General features: G+C 42.9%; 1 long non-coding RNA gene across 20 annotated transcripts in view; it reads left to right on the top strand.

Moving 5' to 3' along the window:
* LOC120623021 (uncharacterized) overlaps positions 1-13,895 on the top strand; it is a 560,047-nt gene that overhangs the window by 131,077 nt on the left and 415,075 nt on the right. For 19 of the 20 annotated variants that reach the window (XR_005658645.1, XR_005658629.1, XR_005658630.1 and 16 more), the window contains one exon: positions 12,510-12,583. The exons of the other annotated variant lie outside the window; for it this stretch is intronic. This is a non-coding gene — a long non-coding RNA (uncharacterized LOC120623021). The remainder of the gene's footprint in view (positions 1-12,509; positions 12,584-13,895) is intronic. 20 annotated transcript variants of the gene reach the window in all.

The following is a 13,895-nucleotide window of genomic DNA, read 5'->3' as shown; positions in this document are numbered from 1 at the left end:
TGAGGTAGGTATAGCATCAATATGCTTATTTTACTTATGAGAAACAAAGCTCTAGAGAGGTTAAATGACTTGCCCAGTCATGCTACTGACAGGAGGAAGAGCTGGGCTCATATGCCAGGTCTGACCGCAAAGCCAGTGTTCTTAACCATTAGGCAAGTTGCCCCCACATCACGCTCCACATTGCAGTCCTTCTAAAACTCAAGTTCGCTCATGGCATTTTCTTGGTTGAACAGTCATCTTCCACCTTTGCTTACAGGGTGAAGTTCAGATTCCTTGTCTTGACTGACAGCCCTCCAGCCATCTCTCTCTCTCTCTTTTTTTGAATTCCCTCTCGCCCACTTCCACCCCTGACCTACAGATGTTGCGGTCTCCCCTTAAGAACTGGATCTCTGAAGGCAGGTGTCTCCTCCCACGCACTCGTGGCGTACACCCGGGGCCTGGCGCACCCAGGGGGCCTGACGTGCCCGGGGTATGGGCCGTGACTCCGCTGGGGCTCGAACCCAGGACCTTCTGCGTGTAAAGCAGATGTGCTAATCACTACTCTATGGAACCACCCCCAGCCATCTCTTTTCAGTCCTTTATTTTCCCTGAGAAGACTCACGTTGGATTAACAAACAGAGATTGAACCCTCCATGCTGGGTCCTTTCTCTAACCTACAGAATGTACAGCTTACCACCCAGAACCACCCCACTGCGGAGAATCATTGAATTTCCTTGTCTTCCCGCCTCCTACATACCCCAATGCAACGAGTCTGGGGTGAAATAACTTGAGCTCTTCAAAGCTTCCAACTTCCTGCTTAGTATTGAAGGCAAAAAGCTGTAATTGGCACATAGCATTTAAATTCTAAAAATATTTCTTAGAAATGATTTTATTATGATTTTTAAAAAGTCAGTAGATCATGAGCAAAACTCCCTTTTCTCTTCTCCTCCCTCCCTGCCTTTCCCTGTCTTGCCCTGACCTTCCTTTTCCGTTACCTCCTCCCATGAACTGGGGTGCTGAAGGTTCTTATTTTAAGAGAACCTCTTGAACTCAGCTGATCTCTCATTTCAGGGAGTAAGGGAATCTACCTATCACAGACCTGCCTTAGTTCAGATGGCCCAAGTGTATTCCAAAATTGTCACAGCAAAGTCCTAGAAAATGACATGTCTGCCAAATGGCTTCTTGTGGACACACTGCCCTCCACCAGTCTCTCACAGATCTGGGACTTACTCGCTCCCCAAAGCGAGATTGTTGGCCAGGCTGCTCAGAGAGTCTGGGCCTTGTTTGTGCTTGATAGACAGTAGTTGTCCTGGTCACCTCTGAACAAGAGTAGACCCACCCATGAGCCAAATCAAGGGTCAGGCTGGGGTGGGGGCTGCCTGGGAGGCCTGAAGAAGAGAGAGCATCTGTGGGTCAGAGCAGCATGTCTGTAAGTAGACATGATGAGGTAGTCATTGAGAACTCTCTGAGGTGGCCCAGCCCTGGTCTCAGAGAGAGCACTAGACTGGGAGTCAGCAGTTTCCTTCCTGAGTTTCCTTCTTGACTTTGTCATTGACTCAGTGTGAGGCCACAAGCAAGTCACATCTACTTGGTGATGTGCAGTTTTCTTATCTATCAAATATAAAGATTGATCATCATCAGAATTTCCCAAATTTTAAATACTGTGATGTGACTGTCACCCAGAATAGGAGAGACAGAATAAGAACTGTGATATCTAATGCTTGGTGGCCATCTGGACCTAAGTTCAATTCCAGTCCATAGGAACACTTGGATTTTTATAGTTTATTTATGATTTCTCCATGGCCGACCTCCTTAAAGGAAGTACCTGTTGGAGACCTGCACGAAGGAGATGCTCAATAAATATTTCTGGAATGAATGAAGAAGGCAGCAGTGCTAACCTTAAAACAGTTCCTTCTTAATGAGGAATATGATGTACTGTCGAAAGGGCAGTCTTTGGACTTCCACAGGTCTGGGTTCATATCTCGGCTCTACCACTAGGTGATGAGTCATAGTTTATAAAATGCAGAGAGCATTCTCTTCTTTCCACGGTTATTGTGAGGGATGAGCAACATAACGCTTGAAGCACCCGGCACATGGTATGTGTGCAGTGATTGGTGGAAGAGGCTGTGAAGAGCTCAGCAGGTCATGGGCTTGACTTCTGGATGGATCCTGAGCCACCCCATGAAGACTCGACTTTGTCAAGAGCTAGAGTAGCAAGTAGTCTCTCCTCTGCTCCAGTCTCATGGACAATGAAGTGCTCATTATTGTAACATTTGTCATTACTTTAGGTTTGTGGAATTTGCAGCAAAGACAATTTTTTCCCCTACCTGTGATTCATTGTGTGTGTGTGTGTGTGTGTGTGTGTGTTTTAAACAGAATCTTCCTATAAGTGTAACTAACTTAGAAAAACATATTTCATAGTATCCCATCCAATTGAGTTTTTACCAAACAACAACAACAACAACAATAACAACAACATGGATAGTAACCTTTATATTGGGTAAGACCTCCGTGGAGTCACTCACCTGCTCTAGATTTCCATTTTCACATTTATCCCATGACATATAAATAACACCTCTTGAATTTGAGTCTTTGCTTCAGGATCTGCTTCTGGGGGAATCCAAACTAAGGCTCTTTGGGAGAGGACAAGCCACATTCTGGCCAACTTGGCTTCTCTCTGGTTAACAGAGAGAGAGGAGTTAGAAGCCCTACAAGTGACATTTCACTTTCTGTTATGAGTGACAAATGTCATCAGATGAGATACCAAGAGAGAGAAACTACTCCCAGTAATTGATGCTTTTGGGTTAAAGACTGATGATATTGAAAATTAGTTGTAGGCCCCAGTCACCTGAGGAAGAGGGGTGGACCCTGGATGTGCTGCACCCCTCGTTTGGTGCAATCCGGACTCTCTGTCGCTAGCACTGGGGTGCACAGAAACCTGCCCTGTTCATCTCTCAAGGGCAAGAACCATGTCTTCCACTTCTTTTTTTAACCCCTTGTTGGAAAACCATGTCTCAAGTGCTCATAATTGTTCTTAAGATTATGAAGAAAAAAGTGGCCTGGTTCTTTTAAGAACAAGGCAGGCCCATCAATGAGGAACATTTTCTCTGGTTGCAAAAAACCCCAGGAAAGTCAGTTGTGTGATTGATGGCTGCCTGTCCTCAGTTTGTGACTCTGGGAGGAAGGGAGGCAGAGCTTTCTGGGACGCCGGGAAAGGCTTTTTAACACTTTTCTTGAGATTCCCAGGGAATGGATACTGAGATAGTTCTGTGGGGAATCAGCATTCCATCATGGAATCAGATTTTTCTACTGCAGATGCTAGGCTGTTGCCCCTGAGCTTTGTTCTTCTCCAGCTGCACTGCCCTCACCTAGGCTTTCCCATATCCCGCCTCGGTGGCCACGTGAGCTTTCTTGCCTCTCACTGTCCTGCCCACACCTCCCATGGATATCAGGGCTGGCCTCTCATCTCCCCATTCCTCCTCCCTCTCTGGGCAAAGTTCAAGTTCTAAACTCAGGCACAAGCCCTTTATGACCCACACTAGCCTGTTGCGCCAGCCTTTTCCCCGTGGCACTCATGGGCTGTCTAGTCACCCTGCCATTGCTCATGCCACTCCCTGTGCCTACAATACCCTTCCTCACTTTGTCTCTCTGGTTACGTCCTACTTCGTAACAAGGTAGAACTCAAATGTTTCCTGGACACAACCAAGCATAAATTATAGCTTACTTCTCTGTGCTTGCACAGGCTCTTGATCTACTTCTATTACTCCCTGTCACTTTGCATTATGATCTGTTTAATTGTCCAGCTCCTCTGTTGGGATGTGGCTCCCTGCAGGTGTCACTATGTCAGACTCTTTATGATTCTCCAGAGGGGTCACAATGCCTAGTTCATGATGAACACCTAGTGTAGTTTTGTGGAAAATAATTGGATGGCCTTGGACTTCACTTTTTCATCTTCACACGTCCCTTCTTTTTCATCTAGGCCTTAAATACTTAGAGAGTAGGTGTGATTTATTTTAGATTCTTTCTGTAATCATTATTGCTTTCTGACTCTCCCACAGCCCTTATGCCAGCTTGGGTATGTTACTGTGTGTGATAAGTGGCTGTTGGATAAGAGAATTGGATGGCATTCATTCTTCTAGCTCCAGAGCTCACCTCAGTGTCTTCTATCTCACATGGATATGCTGTCAGAGAATATTTTTATCATCCTGTCATGCTTAGAAAGCCAGTCCTTGATCCAGGTCATTTCTAAGTCAAAAGTGATACAGTTTCCAGATCTCTGTGCTCAGAGGAAATCCCTGGCAGAGCCTCCTGTTCTGAGAGATGTGACATATGCTTTTGCAGCACATCTCGCACACCTGTGGGGTGGCGAAAGGTAATTTAACACCTGTCTAGGCCTCCCTTGAGGCTCTCCAAGTGGGTTAATAGGATGTCGGGCACAGCGTTAAGAGAAGCATCTGAGCCCATCAGTGTTACAGAGTATGAGCACCTCTGGCAACAGGCCCTGCTGCCTGCTTGGTTCCTATTCACAGGGCAGCCCATGCTGGACTGCACTCCAAAGCCAGACTTCTCTGGTAGTAACACACCTTCTCTGGTTCCCTCCATGCTCTACTGTGTAGGACAGTGCTCAAAGGCATGGTGGTGGGCAGCTGCTTATTGGGTCTGTCCACTGTGAGCACTGACATCCGTGGTCTCCCAGATCTAGGCAACTATCTATGCAAGGGTATTCCAAGATTTAGTAAAGCTTGCAAAATGATTTGCTGAGACAAACAACCCAAAATAGAAAATGAAATGTATTAGATTTACCAAATAGTACTTTCACGATTATTATACTTTTAAGTAACGTAATATACAGCATAGATATAATGTTATCTTCCTATCTCTTCTTTTTTGAGAACTGGTGAAATGCCCTGAGCCAGACAAGACAGAACTTTCAGAGTTTCAGAACTAGGGATGGATACTAGGAAATATAGTACAGTGAAGTTGCACCTTATACTCAGTTAAGTAATAAAAATTCATTGAGAGAGAGACAGAGACACACACACACACACACACACACACAGAGACACAGAGAGACAGAGACAGATTGAGACTTAGCAGTTGCCATTTGCCTTCTCTAGTGATCATGCCTTTCATTCTCAGTAAGCCCACTTCCAGGCATGAGCGAGAGAGGTGGTAAAGGTGCTAGTTTACTGTTGGTCTTGGTACCTCTTACAGGTGAGCCCCTGATTGTGATCTTGCTGTCTACAGAATTGTGCTTCTTACATCCAGCCTTCTTTATCACCTCTTGCCATTACTGAATCCATTATACACAGTAACATCTTTAACTGAGCAGGGCTGTATGTATCAAGCAAGGCAAACTATAGTTTATGGACAGTTGGACAATTTAAGGGATGTTCAGGGGACAGTTTTAATGGATTATTTTTCCCTTATGTGTTGAACTTTAGACCCCAATTTCTGGGTCAGATGTAACTCCACTAAAATGACTGCACTAATGATGAGAACAACATAAACAATAATGATAGCTGTCACTCACTGGTTACTCCGCCCGGCCACCATGATAGGTGTATTCCAAGGACTGTCTTCGTTTTATCTTCATAACGATTCTGTGCATCAGATATTATATTTTGATGCCGCCTTTTAAATCGAGGTATACATTTCATAGATTATATTTTGGTGAGTCTTTTCACATGTACATATTCAAGCAACCACCACCATGATCAAGATGGAGCATTTTCGTCCCCTCGTTAAGGTCTCCCGTGCCCCTTCCTAGGCAGCACAGTCCCCTGACGAGGTGGCCATTATTCTGACTTTTAAGACCATAGCTTATGATCTTATGTGCTAGGACTTCATGTAAATGGAAAAATATAATTTATACCTTATAGTGTGTGACTTCTTTCTCACAACATACTATTTTTGACATTCATGTACTTTTTGTGCTTAGCAATAGTTCATTTATCTTGGCTCTGAAATAGTTCATGTGGTAAGAACATACCACAGTGTGTGTGTGTGTGTGTGTGTGTATCTGTGCATTAGATATTCCTTCCATTTTATAGATGAAAATATGAGGGGCAAGATAAGTTATATAAAGTCACATAGTTGGCAAGTGCCACACCATGGATTCGACAAGGTCCATCAGGCACCAAGGGCTCTCAGCCACTACCTCTGTGTGGGGGTCACAGCGCGTTCAGACTGCATACAGGCATGTTGCCTACAGGATGCCATAAATGTACCTGTACCACTGCCCCTTTCCAGCTGGTTTTCTGCAGATGGACTAAGCCTTGGAAATTCATGCACTTCCTAGCATAGGAGGCAAGGCTGTCACTAAAGCCAGAGTCTCTCTCCTTTATTCAGTCTTGATTCCTGCTTTAACAGAAGAGGTATTACTTTGATGTGTGAATCGTGCCTTTGATCAAAAGCTTGCTGGCTCCCTCATGTCTCTTAGAACAAGACAGTAGTTCTGTTGTGCTGATGTGTGTTATAACATTTTGGACAGCAGAAATGACATTTACATGAAACAGCCATCCTCGAATGCACGAGATAAGATAATTTCAACAGCTCCTCGAAGAAGAGTCCCCATCGTTGACTTCAAAGTCAATGAAGTAATAGTGCGTCATCCAGCTTCCTCTTCTCTACCTGGTGTTAATTAAAATCCTGATAACAGAACTCAGTCAGCATCCATATGAGGAAGGCCAAAGCACAGCTTAAAAATGTTCAGATGAAAGTGCAGTTAATCAGAATTAAAACAAAAACACTCCCAAAAGTCTTCATTCTCATTTGACTTCTACTGGATAAGATGATTAATAAGCAAAGGTAATTTCTAAGGACTCCCCCTCCCCCACCCTGCTGTACTTTCTGAACTGAACCGTTTGAAATAATTGAACAATTACTTTGTGTAATGTTATCAGAGTTTATTAAATTGTTCCCACCAGCTTTGTGCAATTACCCAATTCAGCCGATTTGCATATTGCAAAGCAGAGTGGTGAAAAGGGGTTCCCAGAGTAGAATCTAGTTATTTCTGAACAGAGAGAAGTTGTAAATTTCATTTGGTTCAAATCCTTTTCTCTTACAGATTAGGATATTGAGGCTCAAAGAGCTGAACTGACTTGGCCAAGTTTCACATAAGCTAGAGATAGGGCAGGGCTGTGCCCCCTGCTCTCCGGAACCCCCACCTGTCTGCGGAGCTATAAATGGGCAAACCGTATGTTCCCAACGAGGCCAGAGCGTGCTTCCCACCTTCCTGCACATTTCAATTAGTTCCAATTTAGACGTGACATCAAGCATGCACTTAAAATGCAAATCCGCTCTGACAGGACAGGAAATAATAAAGGCAGATTATCCCAGTGCAGTTCAGTAGCTTAAGGACCTTGGAATTTTATAGCGACAGGCCGAAAGGTCCTAAATGAAACATTGTTCTTTTGGGGGGGATGAAAAATGAACTTTCAACACTTTCCATCTCCATCTCTGTCTCAGAATCCTCTTCCTAGATCTCATTTGAACTTTGCTTTTGTTTTTAAACTGTTATTATGGAAAATTAATACATGAAAAAGTGAGGGAGTCGTATAATGCACCCCCCCCCCATATGTCCACCACTCAGTTCTATGGTGACCAACATATGGTCCTATTCTGTTGTCTCATACTTTCCTACTCACTGGCCCACTTTACAGCAAATCACAGGCATCGTAACATTTTGCCCATACAGTCTTCAGCGTGGACCTTGGTTTTTTATTTTGAGGTCACTGTATTTTATAATTCTGTGACATGTATGCTCTAGGACAGTTTCAAATAATGAAATATTATGCCACCATTAACATATTTTTGACATGGGAAATCTTCATAATTTAAGAAATTTAAAGTACCAACAGAACAGAGTGTGCTCCCATTTTGTAACACAGAGTCTGAAAGTGTTGCATATTAGATTGTAGTTTCTTTTCTTTCTGATTGTTCTTTTATTTCCTTTTTTCCCCCAAAGAACATACATCATTTATATAATAAAAATAAAAGAGCCTGAGGGTTTCAAGCTATTCATAAGATGGTATGAGAGAGTGGAAAAGGGACTGAACTCTACTACTTAGGTTGTAGGAAGATGTACCAGGGAGATGAAATGGATCCTGAAGTGTGCGGGGGTCTCCTTAATCAAACTCAGTGATAAGAGGAGTGAAACTGATTAAATTTTTTTGATTAACAAATGCTTTCTGAAGCACCGGCTCTGGGCCAGGCATTGTGCTAGGGGTTGGGATTACAATTATGAGACTAGAAAGGAAACAAATACGTCAGACTCATACTACTCAAAGTATGGTCCGTGGATCAGCGTCATGGACCTGAGGGCTCGCTAGAAATTCAGATTCTCAGGTCTCATCCCAGACTTAGTGAATCAGAATCTGTTTGTAATCAGCTCCTCAGGCCATTCAGTAGCACATTAAAATCCAGCAAACGTTGGGCTAGAGTGGGATATTCTTCACTGCTGGGAATGTGTCTCATTTGTTTCTGCTTTCTTAGCCTTTCTTAGCTCAGAGCCTGTTTAGAAGAACGGATGGAAGAAATGGCCAGAGTTGTAAACTGGCATTTAAAATGGGTTCTTGATGCACCTGTATTGACCAGGTGAACAGCTTCCACTCCTGCCTCATAACCTTTCTAACTCACCAGTGTTAAAGAGGCATCTTTGGACACCTTGGCCAGGCATTTGAGGCTCAGGACAGACTAAGCCTTTGCCATCGGTCTCTTTATTATTTTTTAAAATATATATTTATTTTTTAATATATATTTTTAAATATTTATTTTTAATATATATTTTAATATATATTTATTTTTGATAATTTTTGTTTTTCAGTTGCAGTCGGCATACCGTATTATATTAGTTTTGGTGTCCAGCATAATGATGAGACACATATATATATATATAACTTATGAAGTGATCATCCTAATAAATTGAGTACACATCTGACACTATAATTATTACAGTACTATTTGACTATATTCCTTATGCTATACCTTACAACCCATGACTATTTTGTAACCACAAATTCGTGTTTAATTCCTTCAGCTTTTCCACACAGCCCCAAGCCCCCTCTCATCTGGCAACCATCAAATGTTCTCTGTATCTATGAACTTGTTTTTATTTTGTTTGTTTATTTTGTTCTTAGATTTCCCATGTAATTGAAATCATATGGCACTTGTCTTTCTCTGTCTGACTTATTCTATTCAGCACAATACCCTCTAGGTCCATCCATGTTGCAGGCAGCAAGATTTTATTCTTTCTTATTTGCATATATGTACAACCGCTTTATTCATTCATCCATTGACGGACACCCAGGCTGCCTCCATATCTTGACTATTGTAAATAATGCCGCAGCAAACATGGATTCACATGTCCCTTCAAAGTAGTTTTTGGGTTTCTTTGGATAAATATACAGAAGTGTGATAACGTGGCCTTTGTCTCTTGTTATAGCCTTTATTTCAAAGTCTATTTTGTCTTGTATAAGTGTTGCTACCCCAGCTTTTGTTTGTTTCCATTTTCATGAAACATCTTTTTTCATCCCTTTACTTTGAGTATGCGTGTGTCTTTTGATGTGAAGTGAGTCTCTTGTAGGCAACAAATGTAAGGGTCTTGTTTTCTTATTTATTTAGCTACTCTGTCTTTTGATTGGAGCATTTAATCCATTTAAATCTAAACTAATTATTGATAGATATGTAGTTATTGCCATTTTGTTATTCATATTTTTGATTTTTTTTCCTTCTTCTTAAAGAAGTCCCTCCAAAATTTCCTGTAATACTGGCTTAGTGGTGATGAACTCCTTTAGTTTTTTCTTGTCTGGGAAGCTCTTCATCTTTCCTTTGATTCTAAATGATAGCTTTGCTGGGTAGAGTAATCTTGGTTGTAGGTCCTTGCTTTTCATTACTTTGAGTATTTCATGCCAATCCCTTCTGGCCTGCAAAGTGTCTGTTGAGAAATTGGCTGACAGTCTTATTGGAGCTCCTTGTAATTAACTGAATGCTTTTCTCTTGCTGTTTTTAAGATTCTCTATTTGTCTTTAATCTTTGGCATTTTAATTATGATATGTCTTAGCGTGGGCCTCTTTGGGTTCATCTTGTTTGGGACTTTCCATATTTCCTGGTCTTGTATGTCTATTTCCTTCACTATTTTAGGGAAGTTTTCCATCATTATTTCTTGAAATAGGTTTTCGGTTCCTTGCATTTCTCTCTTCTTCTGGTTTCCCTATGCTTGATGTTGTCCCAGAGGCCCCTTAAACTGTTCTCATGTTTTTGGATTCTTTTTTCTTGTTGATGTTCTGATTGGATGTTTTTTGCTACCTTATCTTCTAAAATTCTGATTTGATCCTCTGCTTCATCTAATCTACTGTTCGTTCCTCCTAAGGCATTCTTCATTTCAGTTATTGTATTCTTCATTTCTGACTGGTTCCCTTTTATGTTTTCCATCTCCATTTTTATGTTTTCTATCTCTGTTAAAGTTTCTACTGAGTTCATCTACTCTTTTTCTAAGTTCACTGAGCATCGTTATAACCAGTGTTTTGAACTCTGCATCTGGTAGTCATTGCTTATCTCCATTTTGTTTAGTTCTTTTTCTGGAGCTTTGTTCTGTCCTTTCACTTGGGACATGTTTCTTTGTCTCCCCATTCTGGCTGCCTCCCTGTGTTTGTTTCTATGTATTAGGTAGCGTTGCTGTGTCTCCCAGTCTTAGTGGAGTGGCCTTATGTAGCGGGTGTCCTGTGGGGCCCAGTGGCACAGTCTCCCTGGTCACTTGAGCTGGGTACTCCAGGTGTGTCCCTTGTATGAGTTGTGTGTGCCCTTCCTGTTGTAGTTAAGCCTTGGTTGCTGTTTGCATGTCAGTGGGAGGGATTGACCCTTGGGCTGATTAGTCGTGAGGACTGGCCGATGACTACAGTGGAGGAGCTGTTGTGTAGGGGCTGACCTGATGGAGCAGGATTCACTTTAGCAGGGTTCTAGTGTCTGCCCAGTCTGCCTATTGGGTGTGTTGTCCCAGGATGTGGCCCTGGGTGGTGCCCTGGGTCAGTCTGAAGCAGGCCACCAGGCGTGCCAGCCCTGGGGCCTCCTGGGGGGGCCCTGCCATAGGCCAAATTCAGCTGAAGCCTGTGCCCCCTACCTGGAGCCTCCTCGCATGAGCCATCAAACAATTGGCAGATGGCCACCACCTACACTGGGCTTGCAGGTGCCTTGAGAGGCCAAGCCACAAACTGGGGCTTGCTGCCCCAGTGCCAAGCTTGAGGCTGCTCAATAGGTATAGGGCATGCCGAGGCCAGACGCTGCTTCTTAAGGTTTTGTGAACCTTTGGGAGATTTTAGTAAAATATGCAGCATGAGCCAAGACAGACCATTTGTCTGGAAAAGCCACTAGAATCAACTTGGGTGGGTCTGCAAGATGGGTGGGGCAGGGTCTCAGGGAATCACCAGGGCAGTGAGACCAGTGTTAGCCAGGCTGATGGAGACTCAGATATGGTGGCTGCCTAGGTGAGGGTAACAGCCCAACAGAGGAACAGTGGTCCCTGCCAGCACGTCTCTCTGGGAGAAAGTTTCCCCTCCAGCCTTTGCCCTGAAGCCAAACAATTCACTTCCTCCCTGTGTGTCCCTGGTGGCTTTTCAGCCGTTGCCCCAGTGCTGGAGCTCAGAGCCAGTGAGTCTGTCAGTGAGTAAGTTCGTGAGTAGGAGCTCTGCAGTCTTCTGCCTCACTCAGCCACAATCTACTGACTTTCACATACAGATTTTATGAAGACTTCTCTTCCCAGCACTGGAACCCTAGGCTGGGAAACCCGGTATGGGGCTGGGACCCCTCATTCTTCTGGAGAGACCTCTGCAGCTGAGATATCCCTCTGGATTTTCAACTGCCATACGTGGGTGTGGGACCAGCACGTTCCATTCTCCACCCCTCCTACCGGTCTTGAAGTGGCCCCTTTTGTGTATATCCTTGGTTATAGGGCTTCTGTTCAGCTAGACTTTAGGTGATTTTCAAAGATGGTTATTCTGTAGTTTAGTTGTAATTTTGATTGTGGGAGGAGGCAAGCACAGCATTTACCTACTCTACCATCTTCATGGGCCTTGTCTCTTTATTAAGTATCCATCTGTCCTCTTAACACTGTGTCTTTGTCCCTACCATTAGGATCTCTGAAAAAGCTGATCCACATCTTCTCTGTTCTTTAAAGCTCAGATGCCATACCATCTCCTCCAGGAAGCCTTCCTGGGATACACCAGCTAGCAGGATCTCTTCCTTCTCCACATTTGGCAGGGCCTACCATCTGTGGCATTCACCGGTCTCTTACACTCATGTTGCCTGAAGAAATTTAAACTCCCAAAGCCACAGTTTCCTCACCTGTAAAATGGAAATCATAATTCCTTCTTTGCAGGGAGTCTTGAAGGTAAATTGAGAAGTATATATAGAGCACTTAGGTTGATGTCTGCTTAGTATATTCCAGGAACTGTTCTGAACTATTAACACCAGAAAAACATTGAACTTCATGATAATTCTGTGAGGCGGGTACTATTATTCTCCTTATTTTACAGATGAGGAGACAGAGACACAGAGAGATTGACTGATTTGCCCAAGTTCACCACAGCAAGTGAAGGGGCAACCAGAGGTAAGCGCAGGTGCCTAACTGGCACATACACACTTTTTTTGTGATAGGAACACATAACGTGAGATCTACCCTCTTAATAAACTTTTAAGTGTAGAGTACAGTATTATTACCTACTGGCATTATATTGTACAGCTGATGTCTAGAACTTGTCTTGCTTAACTGAAAGCTTATACCTGTTGAATAGCAATTTCCTATTTCCCTCTCCCCCACAACCTCTGGAAGCCACCATTCTACTCTGTGCTTCTATGACTTTGACTAATTTAGATACTTCATATAAGTGGAACCATACAGTATTTGTCCTTCTGCGCCTGGCTTATTTCAGTTAGCACAGTGTCCTCAAGAGTCATCTTTATTGTCACATAGGCAGGATTTTTTTTCTTTTGCAAGGCTGAATAATGTTTGATTGTATGTATTTAGAAATTGGAACCCTGTTGGTAGGAATGTGAAATGGTATAGCCACTATAAAAACCATTAGGGAAGTTCTTAAAAAAATTAAAAATTGAACTACTATATGACCCAGCAATCTCACTTGTGGATATTTATCCAAAAGAATTGAAATCAGGATCTCAAAGATATACTTGCACTCCTATGCTCATTACAGCATTATTCTTAATAGCCAAATTGTATAAATAATCTCAATATCCATTGATGGATAAATATATGAAGTACACATTCTTAAATTCTTAAGAAAGTTCACATTCTTAACCGCATGCATTTGGTGGTTACGCAGCAATGGGACAGTGAAGGCGGTTACTTCTGTCTCCCTGTCCCAGCCTCCTAGTGCCTAGCCAATTATATGATCACATATATCGACATACGCTGGCTACATACTTTTCCTATCAACAAGCTTACCTGTAAATGCTGTAGTTTGCCTGGAACAAAGGTACCCTCTCCATCCCCGCTGGCTGGCTTAGATGTTTTGGAACAAAGATACATCCAGATATTTTGGTGAGGAATTAGGCCTTTTTCATGGCCTTCCCCAGCAGTAGACAAATGGTCCAGACATCTTTCTACCCATCTGTGACATTAGCAGTTCGTTGTGGTCATCATACTTTGTTAGCTGATGGAAATAGGAAAGAGTTCTGGAACTGGAGTTAGGAGACTGGGTTAGAGCTCCTTGATTTACATGTGTGCATATCATTTACTCTCTCTGAACCTCAGTTACCTCATCCATAAAATGAGGACCAGCATGTCAACCTCATAGGGTTGTTCTAGATTTGAATGGGAACATGGAAAGACCTTTTAGACTCTTGGTGTTCAAAGCATAACTAGAAGCACCAGTAGATGATGAGGACTTTGAGTGTAGAGAGAC

The sequence above is a fragment of the Pteropus medius genome, unplaced genomic scaffold (genome assembly GCF_902729225.1).
Source record: "Pteropus medius unplaced genomic scaffold, Ma_sr-lr_union100, whole genome shotgun sequence".
Taxonomy (NCBI): domain Eukaryota; kingdom Metazoa; phylum Chordata; class Mammalia; order Chiroptera; family Pteropodidae; genus Pteropus; species Pteropus medius.
Note: the sequence above shows the minus strand (reverse complement) of the source record. Positions and strands in the feature narration are given on the sequence as shown.